Source organism: Macaca nemestrina, chromosome 6, assembly GCF_043159975.1.
Source record: "Macaca nemestrina isolate mMacNem1 chromosome 6, mMacNem.hap1, whole genome shotgun sequence".
Classification (NCBI taxonomy): domain Eukaryota; kingdom Metazoa; phylum Chordata; class Mammalia; order Primates; family Cercopithecidae; genus Macaca; species Macaca nemestrina.
The window spans coordinates 14,079,695-14,103,327 of record NC_092130.1 but is presented as its reverse complement, the minus strand read 5'-3'; the positions used below and the strand labels follow the sequence as shown (position 1 = coordinate 14,103,327).

The 23,633-nt window shown below is 37.2% G+C and overlaps 1 protein-coding gene and 1 long non-coding RNA gene across 9 annotated transcripts in view; one reads left to right on the top strand and one right to left on the bottom strand.

Moving 5' to 3' along the window:
• Positions 1-23,013, bottom strand: part of LOC105480827 (uncharacterized) — a 34,140-nt gene extending 11,127 nt beyond the window's left edge. The window contains exons 1-3 of the long non-coding RNA XR_986608.3: positions 22,883-23,013; positions 22,526-22,623; positions 2,013-2,236 (exon numbers count right to left, since the gene is read on the bottom strand). This is a non-coding gene — a long non-coding RNA (uncharacterized lncRNA). The remainder of the gene's footprint in view (positions 1-2,012; positions 2,237-22,525; positions 22,624-22,882) is intronic.
• Positions 1-23,633, top strand: part of LOC105480824 (teneurin transmembrane protein 2) — a 3,943,693-nt gene that overhangs the window by 2,015,519 nt on the left and 1,904,541 nt on the right. The gene's annotated exons all lie outside the window — the stretch shown is intronic.

The following is a 23,633-nucleotide window of genomic DNA, read 5'->3' as shown; positions in this document are numbered from 1 at the left end:
AATTGTGATGTTTACATAAATGCTATTTGTTCCTCATGGATAACTGAAGCATGAATAGGAAATCTGTAATGGTTTATTGACAAGATTCTCAAGCGCTTAGATTCTTGATCTATCTTCTAGATTGATAAAAATGCTGTTAGAATTTTGTTGAAAAATAATGAAGTAAAAAAGATAAAGCCAAGCGCATGTGTTCTACTTGAGAAGAATTATTGAATGTTTAGTTCTAGAAATAAGTGATTTAAAAGAGACATTTTCTTTGCTCTAATTTTTTTAAGCTGTACCAAATAAAATATCTCAAAAATCTAAATACTTTCCCACTTCGACTTTTGAAATGACTTTATATGGTGGTTCTATAATGGTTCAACATAAATCTTCATGACTTTGCTGCATTTTATACCTGAAACTTAGCTTCCTTAGTAATGAGAACAAAGTTTAATAAGACCTGACAATAGATCCTACTTTACTGAAGACCACTATTGTCTGTGATGAAGACAAAGATACTGAAGTATGTAAGTCTATTGTCTCCATATGGGCTGGGGAAGAAAAAAATGTCTTAAGAATAATTTAACCTTGTACCTCAAAGTCTAACATGATTTTTGTTTGAAGTCAAGGAATATCTATATCCCTCACTTCTTACCTCCCATCCCAAGGTGCCTTATGAATCAAATTACACAGGATAGACATTTCTCCCTCCTGTTATTCTCAAACATTATCTGGTCTCTGTCAAAGATTAAACTTGGTTCTTTAGTCAGTCCAGAGCAACACATCTATTTAAAGCATTAATAGATATCAGACTCCTCAGGGAAATTTAATGTGGCTAAATAGCATTAAAGGAAATTTCCAATAGAACATAAACAATACCATAATGAAAAATATTAAATCATATGTTTGCCACTGAGCGCATTATAGAGCCAATTTAAAATTATAATAAATTTGCATTTGGCACTTGCTAGTGATTGGCAAATTTATCCATGTGAAAAATAGAGAATATAGATTAAATATCTTTGGATTTTCCTGTTATAGAAAACTAAAAAATAATTACTCCTGTGTCCCTATATAAAGATCTATATATAAAACACATATTTTTAATTTATTCACTATATTCTATTCAACTGACTTGAAAGATACATTTTCATTGAGATATGTTTTAAACACTTAATAATTAATGACAAGCAGTGGAAAAATTAGTGATTTGATTTTAAATGCCTTTTTCCACTGAAAAACTGGCTAGCATTTTGTTCAAGCACATGATGTATGATATATGAAGGGGACTGGACAAAAAGAGAAGCAGCAGGAGCCAGGGAGAATGATTCAAAATTGGCTAGTGTAAAAGCCAAAATGCACCCAGACTGTCTCCCCAGTAAAAAACAGGAGGCAATCTGGTCACCTTTTAAAGGACTGGCAACTGCATCCTGCAACCAGTTGCTGGCATTAGTAGAGTTGGTTTTTAGATCTTTCCATCCATTTCCTTAAAGATCTCCTGATTTTTCTTTTTTTTTTTCCTAAAACAACCAGCAATACTCCCCGAGGCCATGTCCCCTTTCTGATATACAGTTTCTTTTGCTTGCAAAGAAGACACAACAAAAAGTTTATTTACCAGTCAATTAGTGATGACACACTAATGGCTCCAGATGTATAATGCAATTTGACATTTTGTATCAACAGTATTTTTACCCAGGAATTCTATCCACCAAGAACTTATCCTGATACATACTAGAATGTCTCTTTAGTATTGCCCATTACATTAAAAATTAGAAACAACTTACGTGTTGAACAATAGGACTTTGTTACGCAGTCAACAGAAATGATACAGAAGAATGTTTACTGAAGTAAAGAATACCCAGAGTATATCATTCATGATGAAGGTAGGATATAAAACAGTGTAAGCATACACACACACATGCACAGGTAATAAATATTCCTATGCATCCATGATGTAACATTTTATACCAAAGTTTTACATATATATATACATAATACATATGCAATATATTGTATTATAGAATGGATACCTTTGAAGGACCATATTCTGCAAACCACAATAATTAAATCTCTTCCATTGAATACAGCCTTGTAGAGACTTCAATCAAGATGGACTCTGCTCCCTAGTCCAAGAATTGTCACGTAACCCAGGCAGCGCCAATTGTGCTTTATCCTATAAATTTATATCGAGGAAATGATCCAAACACTGAGGAAGTTTGAGAACATCCATTTCAGTGGTAGAACCTGAAAGAGACTATCATAGAGTTCCCGTTACAAGAGTCTCTAAAGCTACTGACTGTTATTCGTTAGTTTCCTTGCTTTGTTTTTTATTCTCCCTATATTTCATCTTTTCAGTGAATTATGTTTTTTCTTAACTTAGGGACAATTTCCTTGGCTTACAACAACATAATCCAAGTGATACAAGAAATAACAGAATACAAGGGAGAGTGGGGGTGATTAGAAGTGCTTTCCAGGTGAATAAATATGATTTCTTCTATATCATTGTGGTAAAATGTCATAAATACCCTTGATAGTGGATGGAATTTCTTACATTTCTGACAGCATGCCGGTGGAATCACAAAACTGCACTGCCATTCCGGGGATTCATCATAGAGATGAATTAGGGGTAATGTGGTTATGTTTGTATTATTTCTATTTGTTTAAATAAACTCATTGCCCTATGGACTATGGGCATGTGTGCAAAATATTAATAAACACAGACTAACTTTTCACAGCAGTCTCTTAAAACCTACCTGGTTTTTGAGATTCTACACTGAGTATAAACAAAATTTTTAAACAACTACAGAATACTAGGGTGGCTGGAGGGCTTGAAGTCCATGCAAAACTGATTTTATTAAAAAATAATACTAAATGTTGGCTTTTTTTTTCTTACATGTAGTGTTTACTGAAGTAAATGATAACAAAATTTCCTTAAGTGCTACACTAAGGATTCAAACATGATAAATGGCTCAAAGAGTAATTTCATGATGAGTATGGAGAGAAGAAAGAAGAGGAAATAAAAGAAAAAGAAAATCAAATGAAAGGTTCAGAAGGGTAGGAGGGTTCTTCAACTCAGAATTTTCAATGACTGACAGTGTTTATACATATGTAACAGTAAGGCTGACCTCAGTTTGAAGACCTTGGCCCAGCTACCTCAGTGGTTTTCAATCAGAGGAGGTGCTGCCCCTACCACATGTGGTAATTTGGCAATGTAAAGGAATATCTTTTGGTTGTCATAACTGGAGTCAGGATGCTACTAATGTCCAGTGGGTCAGGAGCTGGGATGCTGCTGTCAACCCTTGTAGCTGAAGATGTCCAGGAACACCCCTGTAGTTAAACAAGTTGTTTTTATGTTTTTTGCAACAAGAAAGAACACATATCATGGAGAATACTGGTGTAGCTCAGTAGAATGGTGTTGGAAAGAACTGATGATAAGTTCCTTGGTGTCATCTTAGTTGAGTGATTCGGGGAAGATCTGAAAAATAGGAATTTGCTCTAGATTGAATGCTGTCAGAAAGTGGGGACAATTCTATGACTTGGGTATCTCAATAAATTTGATCTAGAGGGAAGTTATAAATGGCCTTGCTTTGTCTTATTTTATCATGGCCTCAGAGTAATCTGGTTTGAGGTTATTATTCTGTGAGATTTTCTTTTTGGCTAATAAGAGAATAATAGGATCTAGCTTTGAGTGTTGAGAGTTTGCCACAAAATAGAATTATCCACACAACGAGCTATTACCTCTCACACCTGTTGGGATGACTATTATTAAAAAGAAAGAAAGAAAAGGAAAGGAAAGAAAAGAAAAGAAAAGAAGTTGCTGGTGAAGATGTGGAGGCATTGGAATGCTTGTACACTGTTGGTGGGAATGTACAATGGTACAACCACTATGGAAAACAGTTTGAATTTCATTGTTTTCCTCAAAAAATATAAATGGAAACACCATATGATCCAGCAGTGCCACTTCTGGCTATATATCCAAAATAATTGAAATCAAGATCTCAACGAGGTATCTGCACTCCCATAGTGATTGCAGCTTTATTCACAATAGCCAAAATACAGAAACAACTTAAATGTCCTTCAGTGGATGACTTGATAAAGAAAATATGGCATATACATACAATGGAATATTATTCAGCCTTAAAAAATAGAAGAAAATCTTGCCGCATGTGACAACTTGGATGAACCTGGAGGACTTTATGCTAAGTGAAATATGCCAGGCATAGAAAGACAAATGCTGAGCTACATGATTGCATTTATACAAAGTATCTAAAATGGTCAAACTCAAGGAATCAGATGATGAATGGTGATTGCTTTGGGCTTGGTGGAAGGGAGGAATGGGGAGTTGGTATTCAGTGGGTATAACGTTTTTGTTATGCAAGAGGAATAAGTTCCAGAGATCTTTTGTAGAGTATCCTGTTTATAATCAACAACACTATATTGTGCACTTAAAGTTTTTTAAGAGATTAGATCTCATGTTAAGTGTTCTTATCACAATAAAAAGAAATACACAAAACAAAGGGCAGAAGGAAACTTTATAAGTGATGGATGTTTATTACCTTGATTGTGGTAATGGTTTTTTCCTTGTAAACATTCCCTGAAGCTACAGTAGTGCCTGGCACACCCCAGTTAGTATTCAGTGATGATTGTTGAATAAATGAATGTTGATGAGTGAATGAATGAATGAATGAAGTTTTAGCTCCATCCCTGTGCCTGTGGAGCAATAGGGTAAGACTCTTAAACAACTAACTACTGTGGGAAAAAGAGTAGCATGCTGAGATTGTTTGTTCTTCAGTAAGAGAAAGTGACACTCTTCACACACAACAGTGAAAGAAAAAGTAAAAGAGATAATGGAAAAGGGTTTCTCAATTCTATAAAGCAAAACAGAATCAAGAAAAATGTCAAGTGCTGATAGGAAGGGAAAGAAATCTGATGACAGACAAATGGGGGGAAAATAAAAAAAAAATCTCAAAGATGTTATTGTTTTGTTTTTGCTTCTGTCTGTAAGTAAAAGTTTATCTGGGACAGATAATCAGGAAGAGTGCTGCCCAGAAAGTCAAGACGGGAGCAAAAAGAAGAAGCTAAAGGATGGAAAGACAGAAAATAGTTGAAGATACTTTACAAATCATTGCCTATTAATATCAGCAGGGGCTGATGTCATGTGTTCTACATACTCAGAGACTGGCGCATAGTTTTGCAGAACACCCTACAATTAATTGCTAGAATGTTTTAATAGCAAAGAAAGGCTCCAAAAGAAAAGAGCACATTTAACCCTTGCCTTAAAAATAGGTATTTTGAAAGGCAAGCACCCAACTAATTAGTTTGGTCAGTTTAGTGGTAACAATCTAGAAGATACTAAAAGAAATTATATTTTCAAAATTATATTGCAATCCCCTAGAAAGGAACAGAGTTCTGAGTAGCAAACAAGGTTTTGTCAAGAGTGAATCATGCCAGACCAACTTAATTTCCTTCTATGATAGAGTGGCAGGCCATGAGATAAAGGAGAAGCAATAGATGTAATCTACCTCGATTTCACTGAGGCTTCTGATTCTCTCTACGTAACATTCTCATCCATAGGCTAGAAAGATTGGTCTAAGCCATACTACTATTAGAAAGGAGCATAAATGCCAAAAGACTGTCCTAGAAGGATGGTTATCTGTGTCTTAGGATAGGAGAGTTTCTAAGGGATGGCAGGGTATTGTAGCTCACAGCATGTTATAGGAAGATCTATCAGTGGCTTAGCAATGGGGACAGACAGGTTTCTTGTCTACCTCTATCATTAATCATTGTATCTTTGAGCAATTTCATTCCTCTTTCTCTCAGACTCAGTTTTGCAGTTTGTAACATGGATGGGTTTAGAGTAGATTTTTTTTTTAGGTTCATTCTAGTTTTAAGCATGTATAATCTTTCAACTAACATTACTTTAGAGATTTCCTCATGACCGGGGTAATACAGTTGGGGGCTCTCATGTTGTTGGATGTTTTCCTTATTTGCAAACTCCATTTAACAAATAAAAATTATACAGGAGAGGTTGCCTTTTTTCCCCTGTTTGAGGTAATTCATACATATATTCACTTGCATAGTAGTTAATTTGAATGGTTTTGAATGCCTAGTATATGCATAATGAAAATTGAAGGATGAATTTGTTAGAAGCAACAACTCTCACCTTTTATGGATCATATACAATATCTATATCAAAATTTCCTGAAAATGAACAATTATAGAAGAGTATTAAAATGGAATAATTGCTAATAGGTTAAAAGCAAGTACTAATATAGAACCCTAAGTTTAGAAAATTATACTTAGAATCCTACAAATTAATTATGTCTGCTATCAAACTTATAGCAAAATGGTTGACTATACTGCAATAAATTAAAGCTCAAATGTATAAAATTTAGGCTTCACTTTCATTGACCTAAAAGCTACTTGCTTATTAAAAGTTTATTAGATTTTCTTTTTCATTAAATAGTTTATTCAGAAAGCTAACCATCCTTGGTCAGCTTCAAACTATTCTTAATCCCTGAGAGCTGATTGATTTCTCATGACTTAGCTGATTTACACAGAAGGATATCTTTAAAATTCCTATAAAAACATCCAGATGGAATAACATCCTAAGGTAGTAATATGCTTATTGTTCATTACTTCACTTTTTAAGTTGGCATTTCAGATTAATTAAGCATTTGATAAAGCTCATGTTTATGCAAGTGTTTACAAATTAGAAAAGCTGTTAGCAGCGTTTAATTTGTTTGAATATATATATTTAATTTACTGCTTCTAATGGAAAGAAGCTTAAGGGAATTTAAGAGTCATGGCTTTATTGATAGACATTAGGCATATGCACAGCGTGATTATTATTGCTAATATTTTACATTTGCTGCGTGCCAACAGTTAAGAGCAGTAAAGAACCCCGTGTAATTCCATAGGCAGAAATGTGGGCCATACTTGCTGGGCATTTGCATCACTACATGTATTTATCTCTTCAAGGGTTGCTTTTCCCCGCCCTCTACACCACATGTATTTTCCTTTCACCAGTTTCCTCACACTGGTGTTATAATGAGAATGGAATGCTCCTCTGATCCTTTTGCTTGAGATTTGTCCAACCCCAAAAAAATTCTGGACCCAGCTCAGATCATGTCATGACAAATATCATTTCAATCCTCAGCCAATGGCCAGTTGATCTCCAGGACTATGGGATTAAAATAAATCATGTAGAACAAGGTATCAGCCAGCCGTCTTTTTGAAACCCATGCATGGGGGTTATGTTGATCGGGAAACCCGCCGATCTGTCCATAGATGCCCTGCTTCTGGCTATAGATCTATGACAAATGGTAACATCATCTCTATTAATTTTGGAAACCATTTGATTTCAAGCCAAACAAAATCACTTCTCAAGCATGATTTAAGCACCTACTTTGTGCCAGGTTCTGGGCTGAGGCATGGGAGGGCAAAGATGATGAGAAGATGGTTCTGCTCATCATTTCTCAGTGGGGCTATTAGAGCAGCCTTCTATCTAATTTCCATGACTCTGATCTTCCTGGACCTTTCCAGTTTATCCTCCACCCAGTCATTAAAAATGACCCCTCTGGGCTGGGCACAGTGGCTCAGGCCTGTAATCCCAGCACTTTGGGAGGCCGAGGTGGGTGGGTCACAAGGTCAGGAGATCGAGACCATCCTGGCCAACATGGTGAAATCCCGTCTCTACTAAAATACAGAAAATTAGCCGGGCATGGTGGTGGACGCCTGTAGTCCCAGCTACTTGAGAGACTGAGGCTGGGAAATCGCTTGAACCTGGGAGGCAGAGACTGCAGTGAGCCAAGACTGCGCCACCGCACTCCAGCCTGGGGACAGAGCAAGACTCCGTCTCAAAAAAAAAAGAAAAAAAAAAAGTGACCCATCTCAAAATTAAAGCTGGCTCTGTGGGTCCTCACAGTTAAAACTTCCAATGACTGCCCTGTCATCCAACAGGATAAAGTCTGTGCTTCCAAACATAGCGTGGGAAGTCCTTCATGAACTGACCCCTCTCTGGCCCTATTGTCACGCTCTATGCTCGTAATTTTTGCTCCAGTAATGCTGAAGTGCTTGTGGTTCCTCTATACACTGTTTCCTACCTTATTCTACTTCTGGCAAAAATTCTCTTTACCTGCTAACTTCTATTTTACCTTCAAGACTCAATTCAAGCCCTTCTATTTTCCTGATCCCCTTTTGCTCCAACAACCAGGCTGGATGAGGGCCAGCTGTGTGAAGGCATGTGTCATACCATCTGCTTAGCCCATAAGTGCATTCACAACATAGTTGTATAATTACCTGTTTATTGTTTCAACTCCCCCACTAGAAGAATGTTTTTGCTTCTGTTTTTAAATCAATGACTATGCATTTCATTTCAATAATACTAATTGGTTCTTTTTTAAATTCCCACCTGTTTTTATTTCATCTTCGCATGAATTTTTAAAAACAATTTGTTTTATTTCGGGGGCATCATTTCTTCATTTATCTTTGAAATACCCTAAACATATTCAGTTTAAAGTTTGTGGGGTTTTGTTGTTATTGTTGTTGTTTGTTTGTTTGCAGACTATTTAATCATTTCCATATTGGAGTGAGTTGATCACCTAATTGTCATTTTTTGATTTTTTTATGTTGTTACTTTTCCAAATGAGTTTTGGAATTTGGGCTTTAAATTTCATCTTCAATGGAAGCATCCCTTGAACCCTACAACATTCATCCCTCTAATAGGTCTCTTGAGCTCCCTGGTCCAAAACCAAGTCCTTACAGTCTTATAGCTGTAGCTTGGGATTACTATTCCTGTGGTGTTCACATCTAGTCATGAAACCAGTGGGCAGCCTGGCACAGACTTGGCTTGGGGACTGTGACTGTTCTTACCTTTTCCATTTCACTTTATAGCAGCTGGAATTGCAGGCATCACATTTTGTTTCCCAGGCAAAGAAGGGGTGCCCCAACCTGTAGTTTTAAAATAACTTTGAGCTAAGCCTGGTGGCTTACACCTGTAATCCCAGCACTTTGGGAGGCCAAGGCAAGTGGCTCACTTGAAGCCAGGAGTTTAAGACCAGCCTAGCCAACATGGTGAAACCCAGTCTCTACTACAAATACAAAAAAATTGGCTGGCGTGGTGGTGCATGCCTGTAGTCCCAGGGAGGCTGAGGTATTAGAATTGCTTGAACCAGGGAGGCGGAGGTTGCAGTGAGCAGAGATGGCATCAGGTCACTCCAACCTGAGCAACAGAGCGAGACTCCATCAAAAAAACAAAAACAAAAACAAACAAACAAACAAAAAACCTCTGGTTTCGTCTCCATGAGGTATGGGATAATTTTCACCCCTAATACCTTCACTGTATGCATACCCACCACCTCTTCTTTTCTGTTCTGGGACCCAGACCCAGCAGGTATGGGAGAGGTCAATCCTAGTTAGTACGTCGAGGTGGTTTTTTGTTTGTTTGTTTGTTTTCCATTTTTAGCATTCAAATTGATTATCTTTGGGGAGTTGGTTACATCTTTTTACTTTTCTCTTTTTATATTTTATTTAATAGTCTAATGGTTTTGATGAAAGGAAGCAGACAAGGAACAAACTAATATGTTCGTCTATCTTCTTCAGTTCCTCTGAGGACGGAAGTAGGGGAATGGAGAAGTGGGCGCTGGATAGGGTTGAAGGATTGGAATAAGTCAACTCAACAAATAAAAATGATAGCATACTATATACAAGAAGCATTGTTAAAACCCAAGGGGATAAAAATGCTGATCTTAAGGGGTTAGAATAATGTGTGCTAGTCTCCTTCATTCATAGAACAAATATTTATTGAGTGCCTAGCATATGACAGACATTTGTTAGATACTGGGAATACAGTGGGGACAGAACAGACAAGGTCCCTGAGTCCAACAACAGTTGGAGAAGATTGACATATAGGAGGCCCTAGAGGTGAGCAAGAGTATGGCACTTTGGAGGTATGAAACCAATTCAGCACAGCCAGTGCAGAAATGGCAAAGCTCAGGTCATCCAGCCACACTGCTGTGTGCAATTCCCTCCACGAAGAGATCCAGCGATGGAGAATGCATTAGCTCCTTAGACAATGCAAGTCTGTCTTTGGCCATTAAAGTGTTCCCTAGATACTCTCAATGACTTCTAGGTACCTCCCATTTTTCATTCCCCTTCAGATCATTTGTCATTACACAGCTAAAAAGGAATTTTTAAGAGCTGATAAAATTTTCTTTCCAGAGATCTCATGTCAAGCATCTCTAAATTGTTTGGAATCCAATTGAATAAATTATGGTATACATGACGATATTTTTCCTCCCACCCTCTCATGAACTCTGAAATAATATGTCTTACTCCTAAACTACTTAGCACTTTTAAAATGCCAACTAATTCTTCCTGGTTGTCCAAAAATGAGTACAGAATGGCAATTCCCCTGGGAAATTTTCTCCTCTGGGAGATGAAGCTATTAGCAAAGCAAGTCAAGGTCCTGTTAGACATTCTGCTGTTATCCAAATGAGACTTCCGGCAGATGTCTGGAGAGTTGAAATCCCCATCACTACTCTGTCTTTTCTCTGCACTGATTTCACAATCTGTGTCTAGTAACACACCACGCATTTGCTCCATGTGTCCCAGCGTACTCTCGTAATGATAGCACTTCTGTGCTCTTCCTTTGTCCTAACCCATATGCTCTCCAGCATGTTCCTGCCCTCAGGTCTGGGCATTTCCATATGAATGTAGATCTTCATGACATTTACCCCTGCTCTGCCTCCTGTCTAAGCAGTCTGTTTCTTTAGGGGTGGGCATACCCTTCCATTACAATGTTGTAACACCCTTCCCTTGAATTATAACACAAAGGTCTAGCCTGCACGATCCAGGTAATAGTTATAAAATCAGGTTAGTCTTCCTGACCTGTCTCTAATGCCCTGTTTCCAAGGATTCTTTCTCAATTGCTTTCTAGTGAGAATTACCAGGAATTTAGTGTTAAACTTTCTGTGTCCTTGCTACTCTGGATGAGCAGTGGATAGAAATGCAGAATCTCAGGTCTCATCCCAGACCTAGTGAATCAAAAAAATCTCCTTGATAACAAGGTCTCCTAGGAGATTCATATGCACATGAAATTCACAGAATGCTACTCTTGAGTACCTGATCTCTCCAGTTTATCTAAACCTTCTTCTCACCTCTAGATGCCATACAATCTTTGGAAGGGCTTCTGTTGACCTCTGCAAACTCACAGAAGGTAATCAATCTGTGTCCATATTTATCATTACAATGTAAGGAGACAATTGACTCATCTGGCATGTAAATGCTTGACTCTGTTTGCACTATGTCCTTTCTAAATGGCAGGCATGAATGTATCACGTTGTTGACTTTGAGCATATCTGGGCTCCAATATGTAAACCTCCAGGAGGAGGTATATCACATGCATTACTACCTGTTTTTAAATGGTTAAATGGTATTCTTCAATTGTCTCATTGTTTTTTAATATTTATTATAAAATTAAACTTTATTCTAAATTACATCAGTTGATGTGAATATCAATTGATGAATATGTCTGCAGTCAGAAAAACAAAGCAAAACAAAACAATTTTGTTAAATTCTGATTAGATACTGTTATCTGTCCCCCTAAAATATCTTTGTTACAAAGAGAGATTGGAAGTACTAAAGAGGTGTTAAGGACATACAGCTCTGAACAGTTTTCTCTTTGATATACTAAGAAGCACCGAAAGATTCAAAAGGAGAAGTATGTGTTTCAAATATTATAAACAACTAAAATGAATCTTGCATTCTGGCATTTAGAAAACACCGTGTATCCAACTAAGACTAAGGCTAAGGCCTGCATTAAATTTCTAAAAGAGATAGAGTCAAAAGTCTGAGGGAAGTCTGTCTACTTTAATTAAGTGCATCAGAGAGAAATTTTTAGTAACATCTTAAAGATGATGCTTTTTAAATGTGATTTCCATAAGTAGCAGTGGTCGTGGGTGGCAAAGAACTTGTGTCCTGGTATATTTTGCAACCATAAAATAGAAAGCTTCCTTATCAAGAATGAGAACTTATAGTTTCAAATCTGGTGTGAAATTTTCCTTTGTGCCAGGCACACATTTGGAAACAGTCTTTCTATTCTGCTAAGATCTCAGTGTTTATACTGGTACATTTTCCACGGTAACAAGGAAGGTACAAGGGCAGAACAAACAACACCACAGAATCGCAAAAGCTTTATAATAACATTGTATTGCTTTGAACCATTCAATCCATTGTAGACATGGTTTAAATGTACAGAAAAACTAAATGCAATACCATGAGGGAAAAAGAAAAGTATTTTGCAGCCTAACTTCAGCATAAAGAGTTCGGGAGTATATATTTTGAGTGAAGAAAGTTTTACCTAGACCCTCTGGATTATTATCTTTCTGGTATGACTATAATAATGTTCTTTTAAAAATTCGGAGGCCAGGATTTCACTCAACAAAGCATGTTTTATGCTAATTAAAAGTGGCCAAGAAGTCATGAATTCCCTATCATCTTTATGGAGAGAAATCAACACCTGTATCTATTTCTATAAAACTCCAGGGTTTTACTGGTGGATATTAGAACCCAGAAACGTAGGCTTTCATGTTGTGTTTCTTGTAATAATGAACAATCTAGGGTCAAATAGAAGCCTCATGCAGAGTACAGAATAAAAGAGTCACTATGAACAATTGAAAAATAAATGCAGAATCAGATGTTTGTAATGCTCCTTAAAGCAAGGCTAATCTTTATTCAACAGTTTTTACTCCCATATAAGATGCCTGTTGTGTTGTGTCTTAGCAATGGCTATATTACTGAGACTCTAAAACCTCAGTATTAATGCAAAGAATTATGGTTTTATAAGTCAGTGGGGGAATGCAGGTACACATACAGACATATACACACACACACGCCAGTAATTGCTATTTCTAGCAGCTTTCATTGTAATAGGAGTCCTTAAGGAATCTTGGTTTTACTGAAATTCAAAATTGTTGACATGTATTGTTGAGGAGTGGTGGCTGGTACATATACTCTCTCCCTATAATAAATGGCATAGATAGCTTTAAACTGTTCTAAGATTTCTTACTATATAACCCTAGTGGGTACCATTTAGATTGGCCACAATCATAATCCTAGTTGTCATTACCAAAAACTCTAAAGTCTATCTAATCATATTAGATTTTGTGTCCAATAAAATTATAACATAATAGTCTATCAGCAGCACTGATGCTATCACAAAGGAATGAGTTTCATTGCCACAGACTCCTGAAGTGTTTTCAGCAGATTTTTCTAAGGAGTGGGAAGAGGCAAAATTCAATGAGTAAATGTGTTCCAGGAGAGCTTCCTATTTTATATTTATTTGAATGTTAAGTTCAATGCTATAACTGCTATTCTTCCTTGAGTGATATTTTTCCCTAACATGCCAGTGTTTCAATATAATAGCAATGGAATTATTTCATAATTCTACTTGTGATCACTTAAACATTACCGATTGTCTGATTAAACTGATAGTTCTGAAGGAAGACATGAAGGCATATGAAATGTGCACATCCAAGCAACATCAAAAACAGAGTGAAATGGTAAAAATTTCATACTGCTTTCAGAAAACTAAAAGAAACTCAGAGAGTTGCATAATTTAAGGTTCTATTCTCTCCCAAAGAGTTGCCTTTATTTGCCATTGCTAATAAACTAGCAGTAACTCATATTAATCACAGAGGAAGGTAGGATCCAGTATATATATTTTTTCTGATTGCTGTCCTAAGTTTATCCAACAGAGACTATTGTTAGTACCTTAGTGCCTCAGAATTTATTCACAGTGCCGGGATGTGTTCCAAAGTCCTTTAGGAAAAAAGGGCTTCAAAATGTACTTTCCCCATCCCTCTTGTTGAGAGTTCTTTTCTTGTGAGCCAGTAGGAAGTAGCATCAACAAATCTGTGCTCTTTGATAATTGGAACATATAGGATCTCTGTGCATTCTAGTCCCTGCTGACTCAGGAGAAAGGAGATGACAGGAGACAGTGTCTTGGGCGGACCATTCCTGCTCAAGCCGCATGCTGAACACAGCTCCTGGGCAGCCATCATTTGTAGGCTCCCTTTTTATTGGAAAGTAGGCCTTCACCTTTGGCAGGTGGCTCTATTATGCTAAGCAGCTTACAACTCTGGTGGAGAAGCACCTCATATTTTTCTTTGAATACTTGTGCTCCACATTCATAGGTGGTGTTCAGAAAACCTGCATGAGAGCAGTAACCATGCTCTATTTAGAGGGAGTGGTGTGTCCTAAAAAGCTCGCATGGGTAGGCCATGCATGGCCCCTAAAGCTATCTGCCGCAGTTGTAACAAAACACACCAGCAGTCATAATAATGAAATGCTTCATGGATTTCTTGCCCAGCTTCCTAATTATGAAGCATATATTTCACAACCATTTGAAGTCTTTTTCTGAAGAATCGTTATTTCTCTCAGCATGAAGGTGTGCAATGTACGTAGTTTACATAGTCATGGGAGGTAAGGTTTTAGTTTTATTTTTCAAATTAGATATCACTCAGGTCTTGCTCTAGCAGCAGGCATTGGCTCAAGATATAATAAAAGGACTGAATCAAAATATCCTGCCTGAAATACCTTCTTATCAGCATCTAAAATCTGCAATGAGAGATTTCCTTTCAGTATTGGAAGGCATTTACACCCTCAGGATTGATTTATTAAAAAGGTGCCAGAAATGGGTAAACAAAGTTTTTCCACAGCTTAGTGTTGTGGGAAGTCAGGGATCCCAGACGGAGGGACCGGCTGAAGCCGCGGCAGAAGAACATAAATTGTGGAGATTTCATGGACATTTATCAGTTCTCCAAATTAATACTTTTATAATTTCTTATGCCTATCTTTACTGCAATCTCTGAACATAAATTGTGAAGATTTCATGGACATTTATCACTTCCCCAATCAACACTCTTGTGATTTCCTATGCCTGTCTTTACTTTAATCTCTTAATCCTGTCATCTTCCTAAACTGAGGATGTATGTTGCCTCAGGACCCTATGATGATTGCATTAATTGCACAAATTGTTTGCAGAGCATGTGTGTTTGAACAGTATGAAATCTGGGCACCTGAAGAACAGGATAACAGCGATTTTCAGGGAACAAGGGAGATAACCTTAAAGTCTGGCTGCCTGTGGGCCAGGCAGGACAGAGCCATATTTCTCTTATTACCGAAAATGGGTAAGAGAAATATCGCTGAATTCTTTCCCCAGTAAGGAATATTAATAATTAACAGCCCAGGGAAAAGAATGCATTCCCAGGACGAGGCCTCTAAAATGGCCGCCCTGGGAGTGTCTGCCTTATGCAGATGTAGATAGGGATGAAACACGCCCTAGTCTCCTGCAGCCTCCCCAGGCTTGCTAGGATTAGGAAATTCCAGCCTGGTGAATTCTAGTCAGACTGGTTCTCTGTTCTTGAATCCTGTGTTTATCAATGACAATGTGTGCACAGTGGGACATGGAAGTTCATTAGTGATTCTAGTTTCGCCCTTACCTTGTGATCTCGCCCTGACCTTCTGCCTTGTGATCCTTTATTGCCCTTAAAGCATGTGATCTCTGTGACCCACGCCCTATTTGTACACTCCCTCCCCTTTGAAAATTGCTAATAAAAACTTGCTGGTTTTACAGCTCAGGGGGCATCATGGAACTTGCCGACATGTGATGTCTCCCCTGGACACCCAGCTTTAAAATTTCTCTCTTTTGTACTCTTTCCCTTTCTTTCTTTATTCCCTTTCTTTATAAGTGACTGACTGACACTTAGGGAAAATAGAAAAGAACCTATGTTAAATTATCAGGGGTGGGTTCCCCTGATAGCTTAGCTCACAAAAACATATTCTGAGCACTTCTTAGGTGCTAGAGACTCTGCCAGTCCTGGAAAGTCAAGGTTGGAGGTGGACATCTCTTTCAAGGATGTGACAGGAAGTTTATGATGAATCTTGCGACTAAGTTGGGAGCCAGATCCATGCTTGGAAAGAAGAGGGCAGAGAAAAAAGTTTACTTCCCTCACAATTTCGACAAGATGTAGACTCGGTTACATATGGTTAAGCTGTGCACTTGAGAGCCACTTGTCAAAATATGTCATTTGATTCCTAGTATGCTTTGTGTACATTCAGCAATAAGTTTAAGCATGTAAAGTGCAAGTGGATAAGAAATTCTCACTCTTTGAATTATATAGCAGTTATCTAATGTTTAGAGGGCTGATGGGAATATATAAAATAGCTAATGTTTAAGGATGACCTCACTATCAAGCCATACTGCCAGATACCATAAACAGCTATAAATTGTGAGAGCAGCAAGGATACACAGTGACCCTGTGTTCAACTAAGCACAGCATTCACTATAGTAGTTAACCTTTGACTGTAGTAGTAAATTAATGCAGATCTCCAAAAACACTCCTATGCAAAAGTCTCTGTGAAAACACTGCTGCATAGTAATAAAATACTAACAGTAACTTGACCTCCAAAGCTTCTGACTGGGGGAGGTATCATGTAATGTTGGGCTAGGGAGGAGCGTGTGTTCATTAAGAAGGTTACCAAACACTAGATATCTTCTATTTTGTGATTTTTCTGCCACAGCCCAAAAACAGCAACTTGTGTTATAAAGACAACAATATCAGGTGTTCCAACCTATTTTAGTAACACCCCTTTATTACTGAAAGTGCCTCCGGTAAATGCCCAAATTGCCTATTTGCACTAAATAAAATGTCACTTTGTGAATAAATTAGGCATTTTATGCTACCTTCTGTAGGTCTAATGACATCCGTTGTAATATAATGTTTGCTTGTCTCCAGAGGCTGGCTCTCAAAATCAGCTTGCACCTGTGGCTTTTGGGAGATACTAAGTAGAGCTTTTTTGTACTCACTTCTCCTGGTAGAATGTCACTGATAATTCAAGGAAAGACTTGAAAAATATTACTGGAGTGTTTCTCAATATACCTCTGGGGCTTGAAGTTTTGCATGTACATGGACCTTTTGACGTATTGGGGTCCCTGTCCAATGGGAGTTACGGGCAGCTTGTCATTCATACTCTTTACCTTGACTCTGCCCATGGACAACTGGAATCAGATTAATTTTGTGTGCTTGGCATACATGTGACTAACTCAATCATTTTTTTTCCCCCCCAGAGTGGTCTGCCTTTGCATTTATCTCTTGTTGCCTCTACCCTTGAAACAACTCAAGTTCCAATTATTTTGTAATACACTTTAATTTCAAACAAAAACTCTAAGTTTCAGCATGACTACTAGACCAGGGGGATGCATCAGGAGTGTACATAGATCCAAATAAACCCTCAAAGTTGCAAAGCTTACTCAAATCTCATGTCATGTGTTGAAACCTGAAAAAGTTTCTCCGGTGGCTTTCTTGCCCCTGTACATACCGAAAGTCAAAGTTTTCAACTAATTTCTTGAAAGCTACTCTCTTGAAAGACTTTTCCAGGTAAGACTTATACACAAGAGTGTAAGGGATAAAGTGTTTGCATTTAGCATTTCTCTTCTTTCTCTTTTGTTGGATTTGACAAGAACTGGTAAAAGTAAGGACACAGGTGAATGATATCCTAATGACTCCTCTCATCTAAGAGAGAGATAAATTACAAAAATAGTGTATTTTTCTCCCACACGTTCAACTTCTAAAAATATATAAATAATAATAATTACTGGTATAAATTGTTTAACACATGCCAGTAATTATTCGAGGCATTTTACACATATTCTCTCTTTGAGTACTTACAATAATGCAATAACAGGTAACATTATTTCGTGATTTTTACAAAATAAGGAAAAACTAGTACTGCAACAAGCCAAATCAAATTTGGGACTTGTCCTCTTATAAAGTCCTATTTTTCGTGTTAGAAATACTCCTTTATATTGGGGGAGTTGTACAGCATTTTTTTTAATTAGCATAAGCTGCAGAGTCAGACTTCTAGTTTGAATACTCTCTTTGCCACTGGCCCTTCAGTTTATTTTGCGTATCATCAGGATTTTTTTTTTTTTCTGTTGCCAGTGAGAGAAAAACGCAAGCTGAAATACAATGATATACTATACATTCTATATATGAACAGAAATGTATTCCTCATATAACTAAAAATTTCAGAGTAATGCAAGTTTGAGGCATGGTTAGCGTTAGATAAGTCATCAAGACTCAAGCCTCTATCAACCTCTCAACTCTATTTTCCTCCCATTGCCATGCTGTATTTAGTTACATGATCGAGTCCCACAGTTCAAATCCTAAATGCTCCCAGCTTCAAGCTCAGTAGAAAAGAGAGCTCTCTTGGCCCAACAGTTTGAACAAAAGTCTTAAACCTGATAGATGCATTCCCTGGGGCAATAACTGAAACCAGAGGAATGGCACGCATTGATTGGACAGCACACATCTCTGTCACATGCTCTTTCCCATAGCTGCAACTTAAGCCCATAGAGTAAGAGTGGATGATGGACAGTTTGCCAGTGGAAAACTGGAATGCTCTTAATTGTGGGGTGAGGAAGGGAGTAGGATGAGAATGAGGTAGTTGATTCCAAGCATCAGAAACAGCAGATGTCCAATTCCTTTTGGGAGAATCTCTTTGTCTCTCTGAACATCACTCCTCATCTGTGAAAAATGGGAATAATCACTACGGCCTAAATTTGTGAGAAATCAATGAACTAATATATGTAAAGTACAAGATGCAGTGTCTGATTAATTGGGGTCTCTCCCTGTTTCTTTTTCCCTTCACCTTTTCTCTTCTTCCTTTGTCTGCTTTTATCTTTCATTTTTTGTGTTTGCTTATTTTTACTTCTGTCATCTTCTTTTATCATCATCATGATCATTATCCTCACCAGCATTATCATATACATAAAGTATTTGTCATTGGTTCTGGCCCATGGTAAGAACTAAATAAATGGTAGTGATATAGTTCTTCTTCCTGTAGAAGATGACCTCCCCTAGAAGGAGTTGAGAAGCATAAACCTGAGTTTAGCTCAGTTTATGATTCCTGGAAAACAAACTCCTTGGAAGAGGCATCCTGGTTCACAGCTGAATATCAATTTTAACCTTATTCTCAGATTGCCTAACCAGTACTGCACACAATAGTCTGAATTAGGGGATAATATGTTCTATGAAATCCAAGTTCTGATATTCATGTTTTTTTCTTTCTTCTGACAGGTCTCTCCGTCCCCGCTCCCTCATTTTTTTTGAGCAAGAACCAGATAAAAATGTTTCATTGCCCCTTAAAAATTGTGTCCTAGGAAAAAGATTTAACCCTAATGTAGCACACACATCTATCTTAAGCTTTCCTCACACATTACCATGAAAATTATACATTTTGTGATTTATAACAAAATTACCAAAGACAATCTTCTCCCCTGTCTTTATCTCTGATTGGATATCTCATATAAGCCATACTTTATTACCAATTCCCAAATGAGGTGATTGGATTATACATGCTAAAATTCACAACTTCTTCATCACTGCAAAGCAGCAACCTGATTAGTAAAAATATAGTTAATCGTTAAATCCAGTCATCACCTTTCCTAAACATAAAAGCTCGGCATATAGTTCAGTTCAGATTGGTAAGGGTACAGTGAGCACCTACTTAACTTACCTTGATTTCAAAATAAAATCCCAGGAAAAGGATGGGCTAGTCCAGGCTGCGCATGGTGGCTCACGCCTGTAATCCCAGCACTTTGGGAGGCCGAGGTGGGTGGATCATTTGAGGTCAGGAGTTCAAGACCAGCCTAGCCAACATGGTGAAAGCCCGTCTCTACTAAAAATACAAAAATTAGCCAGGCATGGTGGCACACTCCTGTAATCCCAGCTAGTCGGGAGGCTGAGGCAGGAGAATCACTTGAACCCGGGAGGCAGAGGTTGCAGTGAGCTGAGATCACGCCACTGCACTCCATTCTGGGCGACAAAGCAAGACTCCGTCTAAAAAAAAAGAAAAAAAAAGAAAGGATTGACTAGTCCAGATGGATCACTTGCTCATTCCAGGACACATGACTACAGTCCTAGAGGGGTGGAAAAGGTGCCACTACAGTAACTCACTCTTCCCATAGTAGTCATGGGGATGGATTGAAAGCCCAGTTCCAAAAACACACTGGGACTGGACAGAAAACATTTTTCTTTACCTACTCCCAATACAAACCTCTCAGAACAGCTAAACCATAATTTCGTTGTGCTTTCAAAACACCATTTACATTTAGAGTGATTTATTCAGAGACTGAATAATCATCTAAAGTTACATCAGAGTAAACTTTTTGAAATCTTTGGGTGAAAGGTTCAATTTTGAGATTTTATGAATTTTAAGTGGTTGTGAGGTTTTTGGGTTTTTGTGGGTTTTGTTTAGTTGTGTTTTGTTTTATTGCGGGGATAGAGTCTGGAACAAACCGTAACCACCTTCTGTATGTCTAACACCTCATCCTTGCTTTCACAATTAGTTTGACTTTGTTTCCTCAACTGTTTCTAGCTAGTAATTTGGAACACGATTATTGCATTGCCTTTTTTCTATGGTTTGAATATTTGTATCCTACCCTCTAAATTGGATTATAAATATAGGGAAAATAATGTGTTCCATTTTTTCTTTCTATCCAAGGTGTTAAGCCCAGAATCTTGCATAGTTTTTTCTTGAGCTACAGCAATTGTTGCAAATAATAATAGTGACCGCGTGTTGAGCTTTACCTGCGTGTCATACACCAATATGAGCATTTATAGTCACTGTTATATATAATCTTCAAGAATCACTAGTGAGCCAATTATTACTATCCCTAATTTAAGGATAGGGAAACTGAGGCTTAGAGAGATGAAGGTCTTGTCCGAGGTGGCAGTTAGAACTCTAGGCTCTATTTTACTTTTTTAATCTCCAAAGACTGACCATAAGTCCACAGGAAATCTCAAAGCCTTTCAATATATTTCTTTACAATGAGAAAACAATACATTTGCAAAATATTTCTGCATTGAAAGGTTTGAGATTCTTACATTAGAACATATTTTCAGGCCCATACTGAACCCCTCAAAGCCAGGCCCTTTCCATAACTTTTTAAATAGTCTCAGCACATTAGTATTTCTGCACCTACCTAGTCATCTATTGGATATGTGCTAGACTGTGAACAAATGATGGATATATATTATGTTGTATTCATGTTTTTATCTCAACATCTGATGTAGTACCTGACATATCCTAGCAGCGACTGAATAGATCATATTTGCATTCATAAATAAAAGAATTCATCTATCATTAAATGTATCAATGAATAAGTATATCAATGCATTGCATGAATCAATTTATCACTAAACATATCAGTGAATAAAGACGAGATTGGATGATGCTACAGAAATTTGCCTACAGAGCACTGTCTAATCAGACCTGAGTAAAAAAACTGCAAAATGGTGCCTTTCCTAGAATCTCGGCACCTTGGGTCTTTGTAGAATGCTGTACGAAATGCTCCCTAGGGTTGATTGACTATATGTTGCTGCCACCCCAGTGCCACAGTTTTTTGAATTGCATTTTTCAATACCTTATTTTTTATTTATTCTTTCTAAATATGGACTAATATGAATTAGTATGAATTCATGCACCTGTACACTGAGTTTTGCTGTTAGCAATGAACGTTTTCATGTGACATAAACAAATGTGAATTTTAAAGTAAGCAACAGATGATCCAGCAGTGAAGTGTGCCCGCCACTTCTAAAGCTGGGGTCAAACCAACATCTTCTGAACGTTGACTTAGCAGGTTGAACTCAGCCAGAGTTGTCGGAGATTACACATGCACCTTTCGTCAACAAGCATATGGAAGTGCATGTGTTGCCAGCAGCCTGGACAGTGTAATAAAGGAAGATCATACAACATGTAGAGAGCCCTCGAGGTTGTGGATATACCCATATCTGCAGTACAGACTGGGAAAGATCCACTGTAGTCTTTTTCTACTTTTTGATTTCCCCCAAATATTTGTAAGTTATTGTTTACTCCAACCTTAAAAAATGTGAACTATATTAACTGAACATATCATTATCCCTTTAGTAAATGCTTGATCTCAAAGCCTTGTTCTTCTCAGCAAAGGTAATTTTAGCGTATCTGAAAACAACGTAGAGTAAGTCACTTCACTCACCCCATCTTACTAGATGGAAGATCCATTTATTTTTATTTGTGCATTTGTTTTCCTTCTGTTTAATACGAAGTTTCCATAACCTAACCCAAAACCTGAAATCTTTTAGATTGTTCAAAAAATGTTTGAATAATTATGAGTTAGTAAATTTGGCCCAGTGTTCTCATCCATAAAATAAAGATGCTATCAGATTATTCTCACCATTGTGTAGGTGTGTATGTATATATAAATATGTGTATATATTTATAAATTATTGTCTGATTATGCATGATGCAAAATTTATGCATACCATAATCTATCTCTACATATCTGACCTCCAAGTAGATAGAATAAAACAAAATGATACTGAAAAATAGTACAATATAAACTATATATATTAATGTATTTTTATTATTAGATGATAAAATGTATATTTGTCCTCATCACTCAGCCTAGATTGACATATATTAATTAACAAATAAGTACCATATGAACTTGATGTTTCTTGCTTCCTGCTCCTCCTTCTCTCTTCCTCTCTCTCTCTCAGTCTGCTTATATAAGGTTGGTTGGTATCTGGTTCCAACCTAAAGAAAAGTATTTACAAATCAATATCTTAATGAAATAAAAAATGTTTGAACACATAACCACAAAGTAGTATGGGGGAGAAAAAACCTATTGGATAAACTTGTATGACTTTATTGCTATCATCTTATAATCACAGCCAGACCTTCATTAGGGAATTAGCTAAATGTTCATTTGGCACTGAATTCCTGTCTGATGAGTCTAGCAGGAAGACTTTCAGGATGTTGTGATTTCTATCCTTTTGCAGATAGATATACTTACTGTCCTTGTAATTGGTTTATCCCAATAGATAGTCTCCTCAGAGACCATGCAGTCACGGAAAATATCACCCAATTTCCTTCCAAGAATTGTTGGAAGGTTTAATCAAGAAATGTTTGTGATGTGCGTTGAGGAGGGAAAGAGTCTCCAGTGGCAAAGAGAAATGATTATTACTGGAATTAGACTCTACAAAAATTTCTAATCATCACTCAAATGAGATAAAGTGATGATAGAAAAACCCTAGGCAAATTTTTAAAGAATAAAATTTGACCAGTATTTCCAAATATATTTTGCCTTTAATTGGAGAACAAATGTTTTCCCTTTCTTTTAATGTTAGTTCCCACTAAAGGTCTAATATTTTAGATGAATTTTAAGAACTAAAAGAGAGAACATTAGAATTAAGGGTTGTGACTTCATTCATTCTATGCTTCTGCAGTTCTAAATTGCCTCTAATTTCCTTCTTTACACATGCAGTGTAGGAATGGTTGTTTTTCACAGACCTTGCTTTTCTACTAATTAGTTGCCAGAATTAAGATCGCAATTACCCAACTGAAATATTTTAAGAAAACGTGTCATGTATCAGAAAAATAATTGAAATGCATAATTTGAAGACAAACGTTGACCCTGTCTAGTATATTGTAATAGTTTGGATCTTTGTTGCTAGTGACCAAGATCTGACTCATACGAACATAAGCAAAAGTATAGATTTATTATTAGGATACTTAGGTCATTCCTGAAACCCAAGAACAAGAAT